This window comes from Mesocricetus auratus, unplaced genomic scaffold (assembly GCF_017639785.1).
Source record: "Mesocricetus auratus isolate SY011 unplaced genomic scaffold, BCM_Maur_2.0 Super-Scaffold_15014, whole genome shotgun sequence".
Taxonomy (NCBI): domain Eukaryota; kingdom Metazoa; phylum Chordata; class Mammalia; order Rodentia; family Cricetidae; genus Mesocricetus; species Mesocricetus auratus.
This window is the reverse complement of record NW_024429186.1, coordinates 4,625,554-4,640,682: the sequence shown is the minus strand read 5'-3', so window position 1 is coordinate 4,640,682 and position 15,129 is coordinate 4,625,554. Positions and strand designations below refer to the sequence as shown.

The 15,129-nt window shown below is 35.2% G+C and overlaps 1 pseudogene; it reads left to right on the top strand.

Moving 5' to 3' along the window:
- The first annotated feature begins 780 nt into the window (after positions 1-780).
- LOC121139534 lies at positions 781-13,626 on the top strand (annotated as a pseudogene).
- The last annotated feature ends 1,503 nt before the right edge of the window (positions 13,627-15,129 follow it).

Below are 15,129 nucleotides of genomic sequence, written 5' to 3'. Positions count from 1 at the left end.
CACAGTATTTGAAGTAAGGCACAAAGATTTCTTTTTTTCCCTCTGGATATTTTTCAATATTTAAAAATCAACATTGAACATGTAAATGAATTGTGATTCTGTAATGAGTTGGACATTTTGGGATGCAGGGATATTCAGGAATTTTGTGATCTGACCTGATAATGGGTTCTTTACACAATGGAAGCACAGGATTGGTTGAATATTCTGTACCTGTCAATGGTGTAACATAGGTCAAACAGCATATTCTGTGTGTGTCAGATGCTCCACAATTTAGCCTTCCTATTCCTAGCATGGAATGGTTAATGGAATGTCCCATGTGAAATCATGAATTCTGACTTGTGTCTGCTTCTTAAGCCATTAATTTATGGATTCCCTGTGAGTCTTTTAAGAAAATATACTCACCGCATTTTTAATATGTTCAGATAAATTCAGGTAGTCGTGGGACAAAATTTTCTGAAAATGTGTTCCTCTCAGGGGTCTTATGACAACAAACATGAGTGATGTCACAGGATGAGAGACTGAATTATTCCCTTATATATGCATCAGAACATATTTTTCACATGCACTATGAACCCCAGATGCAGAGTCCCAGAGAAGAGACTCTCCAATATTCCTTCAGGGTTGAAGAAACACCTGGCAGAAAAAGCAATCACAGATTCAAAGATAGTGTCTCATTTTCCCAAGGAATAAAAGCAGGTAGGAAAAGTGTGTGCCCATTTTATGAGCTTCTCTGCATGACCCTTCAGAATTCATGATTCCCGGGTGTAGCACAGGACAGAGATGCTCATTTTGATTTTCCTCTTTCTACTCCTGAACATTCCAATTCTCATGTCCAGTTTTACACACCCCAGGTGTTTTTGGAAAATGAAGCAGAGTAAAGACAGGGATGGAGACTTAAAGACAGGTTGTGTCTTCTCCCCAACAACTGTGCAGTGGCCAGTGGATAAAGAGTATTTCAAACAAATTTTGAATATACAGTAAGTATTTTTGTAGCTTCCACATAAATACCATTATGACTATTTCGAGATGAGCCTGGCATCTTCTGTCTTGTCTTCTGAAACTGCATACCAACCAGTGATCCCAAGTTCTTTTAAAGATTCTTGTTTTTTTACTATTTTGTTTGTGCAATGTGTGTTCTGTTTTTCTTCCAGTTAGCCTACCAATTTCAAGGCTGGAAATGGAAAGAAGGAAGCAGTCTCTACCATGATCCATCAAAAAAGCCATCCTCTTGACATTGTCCATTGCTCAGTGGCCACTATTGTATTATCAAAAGAAAGTGAAATTTCAATGAAATTCATCTTAAGAACATGAAAGGAAATTGACTTAGAATCTGCTGATGATCATTTCATCAGTATGAGCTTGTATAAGGTTCACAAGTATTTGTGCCATACATAGCTACAAAGATATTTCACATAGACATTAAGAACTCCCACAAATTCCTTGCTGGTGGTCACTCTGACTCCATTTTTCTTCCTGTTTTTCCATACTTTATATATACACATGGGCAACCACTGACTTTTAAGTATTACAAGTACACTTATATGCTCTCCCTTTATAGTAAGGAAGGAATGTATGGATTGTAAATGACATGTTTGTAGTCTTTAAAAACTGAGGCTACAAATAATAATGGTGGCTTTGTTACTTCCCTTGTCAATTGCCTGATTGACAGCTGTGGCATGCAATATTTCACAAACTTGAGAAGAGGGAGAGTAGTTACCTACTAACTCTTATTTGACCTTATTTAAGTATCATGTTTTTTTCTGTATTAATAAGTTGTTAATTTTCTGACACTTATATCACTTACTTCTTATATTTCTCTAAATATAGATGCACATTTTACCAATGTAGGCACTATATGCATGATGATTTTGTAGAATGCAGATAGTTGGTTTAAAAGACAGCACTTTTGTTCAACAGGCAAATATCAGAGCTCCAGTCACTGATGTTTCTTACTTTTTGTGTAATGAAGTTAGTCTTTAATTTGAATGATATATATTCTCAAATCCATTTGTTTTTACTGAAAATTACAATGATACATTTTCTTTGATGACAAGGAACTTTTGTAAAGTACCTATTTTTATATACAGAGATATGAGAAAGTTACAATTCCTTAATGAAAAACAGATTAAATTTTCCCTCTGTAAATCATTCAAAGAAAGTAGCATGTTTGATTTTATTCATCATATAATATTAAATGACTAGTAAGAAACATGAGTAATCATTCTTCCCATTAACAATAAACACAACATGATATTGTTCTCTTCCAACAGACTTGCTGTTCATTTTTACTACAAGACATTCATACTTTATAGTGTTCTAGTTTACATATATGGAATACTGGCAATACAAATCTCAGTAGTATTCAAGTGTTGTGTTAATATAAATGCATAGATAATCATATTACCTAGTAGAAAATATATGATGGTCAGATATTCCCAGTTTGAACACACACACACACACACACACACACATATATATATATATGTATATATATATCATTTCAATGTGAAAGTGAAATAGTTGAATAATATTTTAGTGTCTATACAAACATTTAATATGAGCACTCAGGACATCGAGCAGGTTTATAATTGTGCATTTGATACCATACTAAGCTATAGGAAATTATAATATAAAAGAAAGTGATTTGTGGTCTTTTGTGGCCAAATTTAGAATTAATCCTGACAAACACAGAGATGGATGTAAACATTCAAATCTTTTACCAAATGTGTCTCTTGTCCTTGAATTTATTTAAAAATAAATATTAAAAATAATGTTTGCCTAACACAATTAAACCTGAAATCTATGCAAGAGCAAGATTTTGATGGAAAAGAGAGGATATGTAAAGTATATTGTGCTCTAACTATCATGAACTTTAAGTCCATATCCAAATATTGACCAATGAAGATTATTGTGTTTTCATTTGTGATTCTTGGTTAATCTTACCCATTTCAATAATTTTCATAACAAAGTAAAATAATCTCTTTAGCTAACTCATCATGTGCATTTTTATGTTACTGAATAATTTCAATGTAAAGATGGCTAGGTTTACTCTTTGGTCAATGACTGTGTCCTGTCTCTAACTTCTGAGGAAGAACTCACAAACCAGAGATGGAAAAGGCTTTCTGTGTAAAATGCCAAGGTAAAATCTCATTTATGGGAGATAAAGCCCCATGGACATCAAAGTGTTTGCAAGTTTTCAAGTTCTTAGGTCTTTCCAACCTCACAAGAGAAGACTTTTTTACAATATTTGAGGCAGGTTGGGAACACTTTTCATTACAAACAGTCCTTGTAGTGACTACAAAACCTCATGTATTGTTCTTTGACCATATTAAACCTGTACCCTTTTACAGAATACCAACTGAGAGAAAAAAGTTTGCATTGGTCTTGGCTTTTACCCTGGATGAGGTCAACAGGAACCATGATCTATTACCAAATAAATCTTTAATATTTAGTTTCTATGAAGATAATTGTATCAGTGTGTCTCGAATGTACAGTATCAATAATATTAATGCACAGGACCCTAACACATTCCCTAACTATTACTGTGAAGAAGACATATGTCATGTGATACTTACAGGACCAAGCTGGGAAACCTCTGCAATTATTCTGACTGTCATTTACCTCTGGAAATCCCTACAGGTAAGAATTTTATATCTTGGGTTTAACTGAAATGGTTTCCTCATAGACACCATTCTCAGATACTAAAAACTTTATCAGAGGAGACTAGATTCAATTTTATGTCAATCTATGTAGCTCATGAGTACTATTCGGGGAATGATGGGCTGTCCACATTTCCTTGATTCAAATACAGATGAAGGAAGATTCATAGCTAAGGGGATTAGCCTAGGGGGTTTTCTAGAAATCTTTGAAGAAAAAAAAACATGTTGTCAAGTTCTTAGGAGAGCATGGTACCTTATTTTGCTCCCTGCATCCTAGATCATTCAAGTTACATTTGGATCCTTCCATCCAATTCTAAGTGATCATGAAAAATTTCCGTATCTGTATCAAATGGCCCCCAAGGACACATCTCTGGCCTTGGCCATGGTCTCTGTCATACTTCACTTCAGATGGAACTGGGTGGGGCTGGTCATCTCTGACAATGATCAGGGCACACAATTTCTCTCATATTTGAGAAGAGACATGGAAAAAAATACAATTTGTCTTGCCTTTGTAAATACGATTCCAATCAGCATGCAGTTATATATGTCAAGAGCTGAAGTATATTATAACCAAATCAAGACATCATCTGCAAATGTAGTTATCATTCATGGTGACTCAGACAGTACTCTTGCTGTGAGCTTTCGAATGTGGGAATCCCAATCTTTACAGAGAATATGGATCATCACCTCACAGTGGGATGTGACTGCGAGTGAAAGAGACTTTGTGGTTGATACAGCCCAAATGACTCTAGCTTTTGCTCGCCATCATGGAGATATTTCTGGTTTTAAAAAATTTGTCCTGGCAATGAACCCTATCAAAAAAACAGATGATTACCTTGCAAGGATGGAATGGATGAACTTCAACTGTGAAGTTTGCACATCCAAATGTAAGACACTGAAGAAATACTTATGGAATACCTCTATGGAATGGCTATTGATACGGACTTCTGACATGACCCTTAGTGATGGCAATTACGACATATACAATGCTGTGTATGCTTTAGCCCATGCACTGCATGCTGCGGACCTACAACAAGTAGATACTCAGCCAATGGACAAAGGGAAAAGAAGTGATTCTAGCTGCTGGAAGGTAGTATTTCTTCAATTGGATAATATTTGGTGTCACAAATGTCAAATGTTTAGGAGTCTTTCAGATGCCCAAACTCAGTGGATTAGGAATTATTCCACCCCAAATAAAGTTGTCTGAGCATTTTTGTTTCTGCTCATAGAGTAAATATAGAATTTGGTAGAAGTCTCTAGTGCAAAGGCAATATAACACAAGACAATTAGTTATTTTGTTACTGAGCATGTGAATATCATCTTTCCTGCTCTAATACTGTAAACATTATCATTCTTTTCTCATGGAAAATCTCTGTCATTAGATGAGATTTTTGTATATTAGTCATCAATAATGTTGTAAATAATGTAGGGGATGATATTTTACAAGTGTTCTCACATGTTCTTCCCCCACTCACAGCTCTTGGGACAACAGTTGGCATTTTGATAGTTATTAAACAGGGAAGAGTGCTGTGACTCAGTTCACGAAGTACATGTTCATTCATGTGTGTGATTGGAGGTTTCTCACTCTATCTGTATGTGTTTGAACTTTTGTGTTCATCTCTGTGTGTGTATATGTCTTCATATAGTTTCCTACGAGTATCTGTCTGTCTTCTGGAAGAATTGATAATACATTTGTTTGTGTCTTTCTGTGTGGGTATTTTTCCTGTGTGTATTTGGCAGTGAATGTTTCTGCATGAGACTTTGTGTATATTTGTATATTTCCATCTATGTTCATTCACATATACATACCTACTCTGTTGTGTCTGTGTGTAAATGTGTGTGTCTGTGTTTTGATGTGTGGATATGTTTTTCTGTTTCTCAATACTTCTCTCTGTTGGTGTTTGTATCTGTGTGCTTTTCCCTGTATGTATTTGGGTATGTGTACATTTCTGTGTGTGTTTTTTCAGTGTTTTTTATTGTATGTTTCAATGATATGCCTGTGTATGTTTGCCAGCAAATGTATAGGAATTGCAGGGCATTTATGTATGTTTATGTTTGTCACATAATTGTGCGGCTTCATTTTTTGTGTATCTCTGGATGGATGTGAGTCTCTCTCTGTGTATGTGCCTCATGTGCGTGTCTGTGTGTGCCTGTGTGTTGCATACCTTTCTTTGTGTCTGCATATATTTTGTCAGGGTCCTCAGAGGGAAAGAAGGTTTCAGGAATATTATCGTGTTAACTTTACGATAAAATAAGATTTTTTTCTTCAATAAAGGACAAACAAAATACAGGATGCTGCATGTCTTACAGCTGAACTCATTTCTGAAGAAGACTCAATTCAGAAATCCTGTTGGGGGCAGAGTTAATATGAACCATGAAGAAGACCTTGAGGAGGAGTATGACATTTTCCTGATTTGGAATTTCCCACATGGTCTTAGATTTAAAGTGAAAATAGGGAAGTATAGTCCACATTTTCCACCTGGACAACAGGTCCATGTATATGAAGAAATGATAGAGTGGTTCACAGGAAGTACACAGGTGCGTCTAATCAAATTGTACATATTTCCATTACACAGCAATAACACTGTCAAGTGGGAACATTCTGGCTTCCTTAAAACTTTATGTAATAAATTGTCATATTATGGACCATTATCAAGCCTCTTCCTTTATTCTTCTCCTTTTCTATGTGACACTTTATTAAACTTTTGAGGATTTTCAGCATGAATACAGTGCATTTTTATCATATCCAAACCTGATTCTAGTTATAAATATGAGTATAAACCAGCTGTCAAAATGATTTATTATAATTTCCAGTTAAGTGCACAATATTCTCTTGGTAACATAAAGATTATCACAAAGTGATTTCATCCTTTGGGCTGAATCTTGGGCACAGATGTTGAAACGTTAGGCTGCTGTAAGGATGGAGTAAAATCAAAATAAAAAACCTGCATTACATCATTTAATTTTTAAATATATTGACAAATAATTCCCTAATTGTCAGCACCTCTAACCATAAATTACCATTTTTAGGATGCATATTATATAGTCTATGAATTATTACCTTGTTTTATATTTCTTTTTTTGTGTTTGTATGGGTGTTTTGTCTTCATGTACACTTGCATCTGCTGTGAATGTGGCTCATATGGACAACAGAAGATTTATTTTATTCTTAAAAAATGGAGAAAGTATATTTACACGCAGTGACTATTAGAAATCAAACCTGAGTCCTATTCTTGGGCAGTAATTACTATGTAATGCTGAGTTATAACTCCAGCTCTGAATAATATACTATAAAATATTTTATCACTAGAGATATTTTTCTTACTCCCATTAATTGTTTTATAGTTCATTCACACTAATAATAGATTGTCTAATTTTCTTCTCTTTATTTGTAGCATTGCTTGGAAAAATCAGTTTTAAGGAAATTTGTAAATGAAATATCCTATTATCTATCACGGGTACTTTATTGGGATGATGTGTGTGGTGTTAAGCTATGCAAATCAAACAGCTGAGTATAAAATAGTCTTGAAAGACTGTGATTTCAGCAAATTCTTCAAAAATAACCTTATGTGATATCTCAGATTTGCTAGATGGTAGGAAAGTTAGAGTTTTTGTACTTTCCCCAAATGTGAGCAGGGTCATACTCAGGGAGAAGAACGTATAAGCTGAATGTGTAGCTACTGATCTGCATATTCACACAGAGGGCAGCAGTAAAAGTGCATGTCCATTCTACCCACACCTCACTTGAGCATGGAAAAAAGCATGCACAAGAATAATACTGGGGATTAAAAACAATTCAACCCATGTTCTGATGTCAGAAATGCAATTTAAAAAGCAGAAAAACAACAAAGAAATATACAGGAAGATATCAAAGCATCATGACTCAAAATCTTACATTAATAAACAAAGTAGAGTATGTTCCATGATATACTGAACAAGGAAATCAAAAAAACTATTATAAAAGTGTTACAAAAAACTCCAAGAGGACACAAATCACTTCTTGGAAAAACAATGAAATCATGATAACTTGCACACAATTCGACAATAATCATGTGACAAGGGATTTCTGTAAAGGTAAAAAATAACAAAGAATTTCAAACTAAATCCTACAAAGGTAAAGCAAAAAATCAAGTAAAAATCTCGGTTAAATTTCCCCAAATGAAAAAGTGGGCTACAGAACTAAATAGAGAATTTTCAATAGAGGAGTCTAAAATGCCTGAGAAGCACTTGAAAAATTGCTAAACATCCTTAAAGAAAATGTGGTAATTTTCCAAGAGCATGCGAGATCTTTCCATTTTCTGGTATCTTCTTTGATTTCTTTCTTTAAAGACACAAAGTTCTTGATATACAGGTCTTTAACTTCCTTGGTTAACATTATCCCCAGATATTTGATGCTGTTTTGGCTATTGTAAAGGGTGATGTTTCTCTGAAAGTCTCCCAACCAAAAAAAAGCCCAGGACTAGATGGCTTCAGTGCAGAATTCTACCAGAAATTCAAAGAAGAGCTAATTCCAATACTCCTCAAAGTATACCACACAATAGAAGCAGGAGGCTCACTGCCAAACTCTTTCTACGAGGCTACAATTACCTTGATACCCAAGCCACACAAAGACACAACTAAGAAAGAGAACTATAGACCAATTTCCCTCATGAACATTGATGCAAAAATACTCAATAAAATACTCGCAAACCGGATTCAAGAACACATCAGAAAAATCACCCACCGTGATCAAGTAGGCTTCATCCCAGGAATGCAGGGATGGTTCAACATTAGAAAATCTATCAATGTAATCCACCATATTAACAACCTGCGAAAGAAAAACCACATGATCATCTCACTAGATGCTGAAAAAGCCTTTGACAAAATCCAGCACCCCTTCATGATAAAGGTCCTAGAGAGATCAGGGATAACAGGAACGTACCTGGATATAATAAAAGCAATATACAGTAAACCAACAGCTAACATCAAACTAAATGGAGAGAAACTCAAAGCAATTCCTCTAAAATTGGGAACAAGACAAGGCTGTCCACTCTCTCCATATCTCTTCAATATTGTACTTGAAGTTCTAGCTACAGCAATAAGACAACAAAAGGAGATAAAGGGGATACAAATAGGAAAAGAAGAAGTCAAACTTTCACTATTTGCAGATGATATGATAGTTTACATAAGTGACCCAAAAAACTCCGCAAGGTTACCCCTAGAGCTGATAAACACCTTCAGCCATGTGGCAGGATACAAGGTAAACTCAAAAAAATCAGTGGCCCTATTATATACAGATGAGAAAGAAATCAGAGGTACTCTTTCTTTTTGTAGTAAACCTGAACTACTTGAGGAGTTCTAGCCAGACAGAAATCCTTAAGTATCCTCTTAATTAAGTGAAACTGGCAGAATATGGATAATGGCATTCATTGTCTTCACTCTAATTCAAACTAGCCCATAAAATATTATCAACGTAAACAATAAATGAAGAGACATACAAAAAGGAAGGAATTAAATACGTTATGGTAAAGAAAGTTTATGAAATACATAACTACCCACTGAGACTTTGCTTCAACAGAAACAACAGAAAAGAAGCATTGCAATTCTCTATTCTTGTGAACCTGAGATGATTCTGTGATTAGGAGATGCTTTTGTTTGACTTACAAGTTAACACAAAACTAAAGATGCAAAGTGAACAAGCAAGAATCAGGACCCCTCTAGTGCAACATACAGATGTCTATCATGAGGTTCTTGTTAATGAAAGATAGTGTATACATTTTTAAATTAAGAAATATTTAAATTGACTTTAAACAGTGTAACTTTTATTCAGGCTACCTATGCATTCTTGGTTTTCATTGGACCTTTCACATTGGGAAACACTTTACCTTCCATAACACTACACCTCAAGTCAGCACTTCCTCATAACAAAATACACTGGGTTCTGCCTATTGAGCTCTTTGCTCTTCAGACTGTGTATTTCATTATTTGCTGTACTCTTTCATTGGAGTTAATGTGTGTTGTCTGAGATTTTCGGAGATATTTCCCCTGTTTCAGATGCCCATTCATCCTACTTTGCTTTTTAGTTGTTGTGATTAAACACTTCTCATGAGTAAATTCAGGGTGAATGGGAGATTTGGCTCATTGTTTACAGTCAAAGTTATACGAGGCAGGAATCTGGAGATAATAGCTAAAGCATAGTCCCTGAAACAATACTGCTAATTGGCTTGCACTCCATGCACTTATCATAATGTCCTGTTTAGGGACAACACTACCCATTACCACTTAATAAAATGCTTCACAGATAGGGTTATAGACTAGTCTGTATACCAGAATTTTTTATTTATCTTCTTTATGTCTTTTGGAAAACTGGATTTTGTAATATGATCACACAGTTGGTTTATATGAAATTACCTTACCAATACATAAACATGCTATGTAATATAGGTATGAAAGGATTAGGCAAAACTTTTGGTATAACCATCTGTCTAACTTTCCTCAGATACCACCACCCTCTGTGTGTAGTGCTGATTGTGGTCCTGGCTTCAGAAAATTCTGGCAGGATGGAATGGCCGTCTGCTGTTTTAAATGCAAGCCCTGCCCAGAAAATGAAATCTCTAATGAGACAAGTGAGTATTGAGGGAGTTATAAATACTTCACTTTGATCATTCCTCCCACTTGCTACACTGAGATGCTGAAGGTGTCTGAAAGGGAATTGCACAAACACAATATACTTGCCTAAATTAAACTTTATAAGAATATGATCATTAACTATGTCTCAGTATAAAAATCCTCATTGTAAATTCACAGCAGGTGGCATTTTCTCAAAGAGACAGTTTTGATAATCAATGAGCAGTCTGAGAGAATTTCACACAAGGTATCTCCAGTGATTAAGATCTTCTGAAATTACATTTGGTCTTGAATTACTTTGGGACTTAAATCTTTCCAAATGATTTAATATTTTTCATATGTTTATGCCTACATAAGTTTATGCATACCCGGTATGCAAAGGTGCTCACAGAGAACAGATTAGGACAATGAGTCCTCTTTACTATGTAATGTGCCTGGTGGTAATCATATACAAATCCTCTGTCATATTAATTAAGAGAAAATTATTAAAGTTCAACTTTCAGGAGCAGCTGAGAAGAGACAGAAGACTCCATGCAATATCCAGAGAAATCTTATCAAAATTTCAACTTGAATGAAAAATTAGGAAAGTGGGGAAATGTAAAACTATTTTCAATATTTTATGAACATAACCCAGTAATTATGTCACAAAATTACCCTTAATTATTCAAACAATGCTATCAACTATAAATCACAATTAGTCAAATGGTTATTTATTCAGGATGTTATAAACAAAATGGTAGTCTGAGGGTTTTTTACAGCTTTTGCCTGTCATCCTACATAATGAAATGAATAGAATTCATAATGTCTATTTATGGATAGTGGGATGATAATGCAGTTAAATCATTTCCTACTAACACAGATAGCTTGAGCTCACCTTCAGGGCCCATGTCATAGAAGGAATTCCATGCAGCGTCACATAAAACACATTCCAAAGTAATTTAACAAAGTATCATTAACTGTTTCAGTGTAAAACTACATAAGATTAATGAATATTTAAGAAAAATTATCAAACTATCTTTATTATTACTTTCATTGTGTGTATGTATATAAGGTTGGTGGTTAAGTGCATCTAAAGTAGAGTGCTGGGGAGAGCCATCCAATACCTATATAGTTAGTTTCAGAAATTTGTGAGACACCTGAATTTATAGTGAAAACTGAATTCAGGTCTTCTGCGAGAGCAATAAATTTCTTACAGTTGAACGTAATTCCCATGCCCTTAAACAAATTAACTGAATAAAATGCAAAAACTACTGTTTTAGATAATACCCTTAAAATATTCAAAGCCCTCTATTACTTTCTTGCAATTATAAGGTGATTAAGAGCAACTGCTATAAGGTTTTATACACTTGCTATAGTGGTTATCACAACTTATAATTAGGGTACTATTAATCAACACAACATTCTATGTTAGCACTCTGTCTTAAAGGCTCTTGTGTTATTTGTCTAATGTTACTTGTCAGTATCAAGTTCACCACTGAGTACATCCACAGATTTTGGGTCTCATAGAGATGGAATTTAGGGAAGAAGAAAGGTATTGTGTATTCCAAAATGGAGCATAATCGCTATGTAGGGGCATTCTAAAGCCAAGTATGTACAGAGGATTCTACTTTCACAGATAGGCTACAGTGTCTTCTGGACAAAACTAAGTAGTTTGCTGTTGTTACTGCTAGATCACGATGAAATTAAGGCTGTGTTTATAATATTTCTTGTTTATGCAGTTCCCAAACACTATTCATCACACACTCTTACGCAATTACTCTATATAATCCCATTAACTTTCAAATTCAACAGATCTTTTGATATTATATATGAATATTCACACATTAATACAAACACAATAATACGAACTGCTGATTTCATTTAAAGGTGCTTTTATTTAAATGTGTTTTGGCCAGAAAATTTGAAATGGAAAATATATTAAGGGTTTGGTGCCAGTAGGAAACATAGTCTTCATAGCTCATGGGGACAGCATTGATAGAAATGACAAAGACAAGATATCAGGAGGCACTGAATCAATTGGATCTGGGATTTTAAAAAAAGTCAGAAAAACTGGGTAAATGAAATTAGCATTTGTAAATTTCCCAATATAGGTAATTTTTTCATAGCCCCCAGAATGTAGCAAAAAATCTGTTCTGCTTGATATCAGATCAGATTATTTAATTAATACCACTAAACAGACAAAAAATTATTTGCTTTTATTCCTTATATAGATAATGAGCCTTATGAAATGGAAGTATCTCTAGGTAGCAAGCTACTTCTATGACATCCTCAAAAATAAAATGCAGACATTGCAATGGTTCCTCTGTACACATACCTGAAATGCCATGTCAAATGTGAACTAATGATACAATACTCTCCTCCTCAGATGTGGATCAGTGTGTGAAGTGCCCTGATGACCAGTTTGCCAACATAGAGCAGAACCAGTGTCTTCAAAAAGAAATGATATTTCTGAGTTATGAAGACCCTTTGGGGATGACTCTTGCCTTAATGGCCTTGGGCTTCTCTGCATTCACAGCTCTGGTTCTTGGTGTATTTATCAAGCACCACAACACTCCCATTGTGAAGGCCAATAACCGGAAGCTCAGTTACATCTTGCTCATCTCACTCTTATTTTGTTTCCTCTGCCCCCTGCTTTTCATTGGCCATCCAAACTCAGCTACATGCATCTTGCAGCAAATCACATTTGGACTTGTATTCACTGTGGCTGTTTCCACTGTGCTGGCCAAAACAGTGACTGTGCTTCTGGCTTTCAAAATCACAGCCCCTGGAAGAAAAATGAGATGCTTCTTGGTTTCAGGAGGACCTAACTACATCATTGTCATCTGTACTTTCATCCAAGTTATTATTTGTACAGTCTGGTTGGGAGCTTCTCCTCCCTCTGTTAATATTGATGCACACTCTGAGCATGGCCACATCATCATTGTGTGCATAAAGGGTTCATTCACTGCCTTCTACTGTGTCCTGGGATACCTGGCCAGCCTGGCTCAGGCAAGCTTCACTGCGGCTTTCTTGTCCAGGAATCTGCCTAACACATTCAATGAAGCAAAGTTCCTGACTTTTAGCATGCTGTTGTTCTGTTGTGTCTGGATCACATTCCTCCCTGTGTACCATAGCACCAAGGGTAAGGTCATGGTAGCTGTGGAAATTTTCTCCATCTTGGCTTCCAGTGCTGGGATGCTGGGATGCATCTTTGTTCCCAAGTGCTACATAATTTTGGTAAGAACAGCGAGAAAAATCTCTTCAAAGTACCAGGGTACAATCACATTACATAACTGATATTTCATTAATTCTAACTCAGAATTATATTTTTCACTCATATTCACCAAATATCCAATTACAATGCAAGACCTATCTCTTTTAAAATGACCTTCGCTGTTTCTTTTAATGATGCAGCCCTCCAGTATCATATGCACTATTGTTGTCTACATTATTTCCTATAATCTTTCACTCACTTACTGATTTAATAAGACCTAGATATTGAAAAATAGTGCAGAGTAAAAATATTATTTTCTGCTTTAAAATATAAAACTGTCCAAAATAAATGCTATGAATGAATGAATGACTTCGAAGGCAGTAGTGTGCTTAGGGCAAAATATAAGTTATGTTTGATACAGCTTGGTTAGTGTGCAGATATATTTAAAACAGCATTCCATCTTGTGGGGGGAAGTGAAGAAGATCCCAAAGCATTCAAGGAGTTAGAAAAGTAGAACATGGAAGAGAGTGACATTTTGATGAACAGATAGAAAATCTTTTGTAGAAGCTAGATTGATGCCTCAGCAGTTAACAGCATGTGCTGTTGATGAAGAGGACATTAAACAATATGCATCATCAGCATTCTCTTCAGTACTTCATGGACCAAAATATCTAAAGGTTCAGATGGTCCCTTGTGGGCTTCAAGGTTACCTGGACTCATGTGTGCATGTAATTGCACACAAATACACACACACATATTTTAGATCTATGTTCATGAATTTGACCTAAGAACCTTCAAATTGTTGTGTCCCATAAGAGGCACAGATAGGAAAATGATAAGGGTAGGACAGCCTTTTATATTGATGTCTAGTAGTATGTATGAATTTTACATGACACTAACCATCAAAATTGTCTTCATCTGTCACATTTCTATTAAAGAAAAACATGAGACTTCATGCGTTTGTGTTTAGTAGGAACTAGCAAAGACTGTTTTTTTGTACCATAAATATTCCTGATTCGAGGTTATTATGATTAGATTTCTCTTTTAAAATAAGATTTGATTTTCATTTCCATCATAAGGTTGTTTTCTAGTATGCATGCAGTCACCAAAGAGAACAGAATACTGTTTTATCCAGAAGAACTGGAAATCTGAAAATTACTAGCTGCCATTTGGTTACTGGGATGTAATTCTAGGTACTCCAGAATAACAGGCACTGGTATTAGGTGCATTTATAAATTTCGGGTTTCTTTTAATGTTTAACAGTTGGAGGCTTACTGCTTTACTTGAGTGTTGAAGTGGTGGGCTCATTAAAGACCGATAGTAAGGGAGTGTGATCCTGCCCTACAATTAGGCTGAGTCCTGTCCATAAACATTGCATACCAATATGAATTCACATCATGAGGAAGTTATGCATCATAAACTTTATTATAAAAATTTATTAAATTCTATTTTGCTTCCCAGGCTTTTAATCTGTTAATGTTGGCGGTAGAGAACTGTCTTAGCATTGAAGAAGAAGGTGTGGTTTTGCATAGGACCTATGTTTGGTTTCCATTATGCATATCATTGCTCACAAGTGAATGTATCTCATGTTATAGAAGATTTGAAGTACATAGGCAAAAGGTTTGTATGTTGTACACACATACGTATGCAGGTAAACACCCATACATAAAA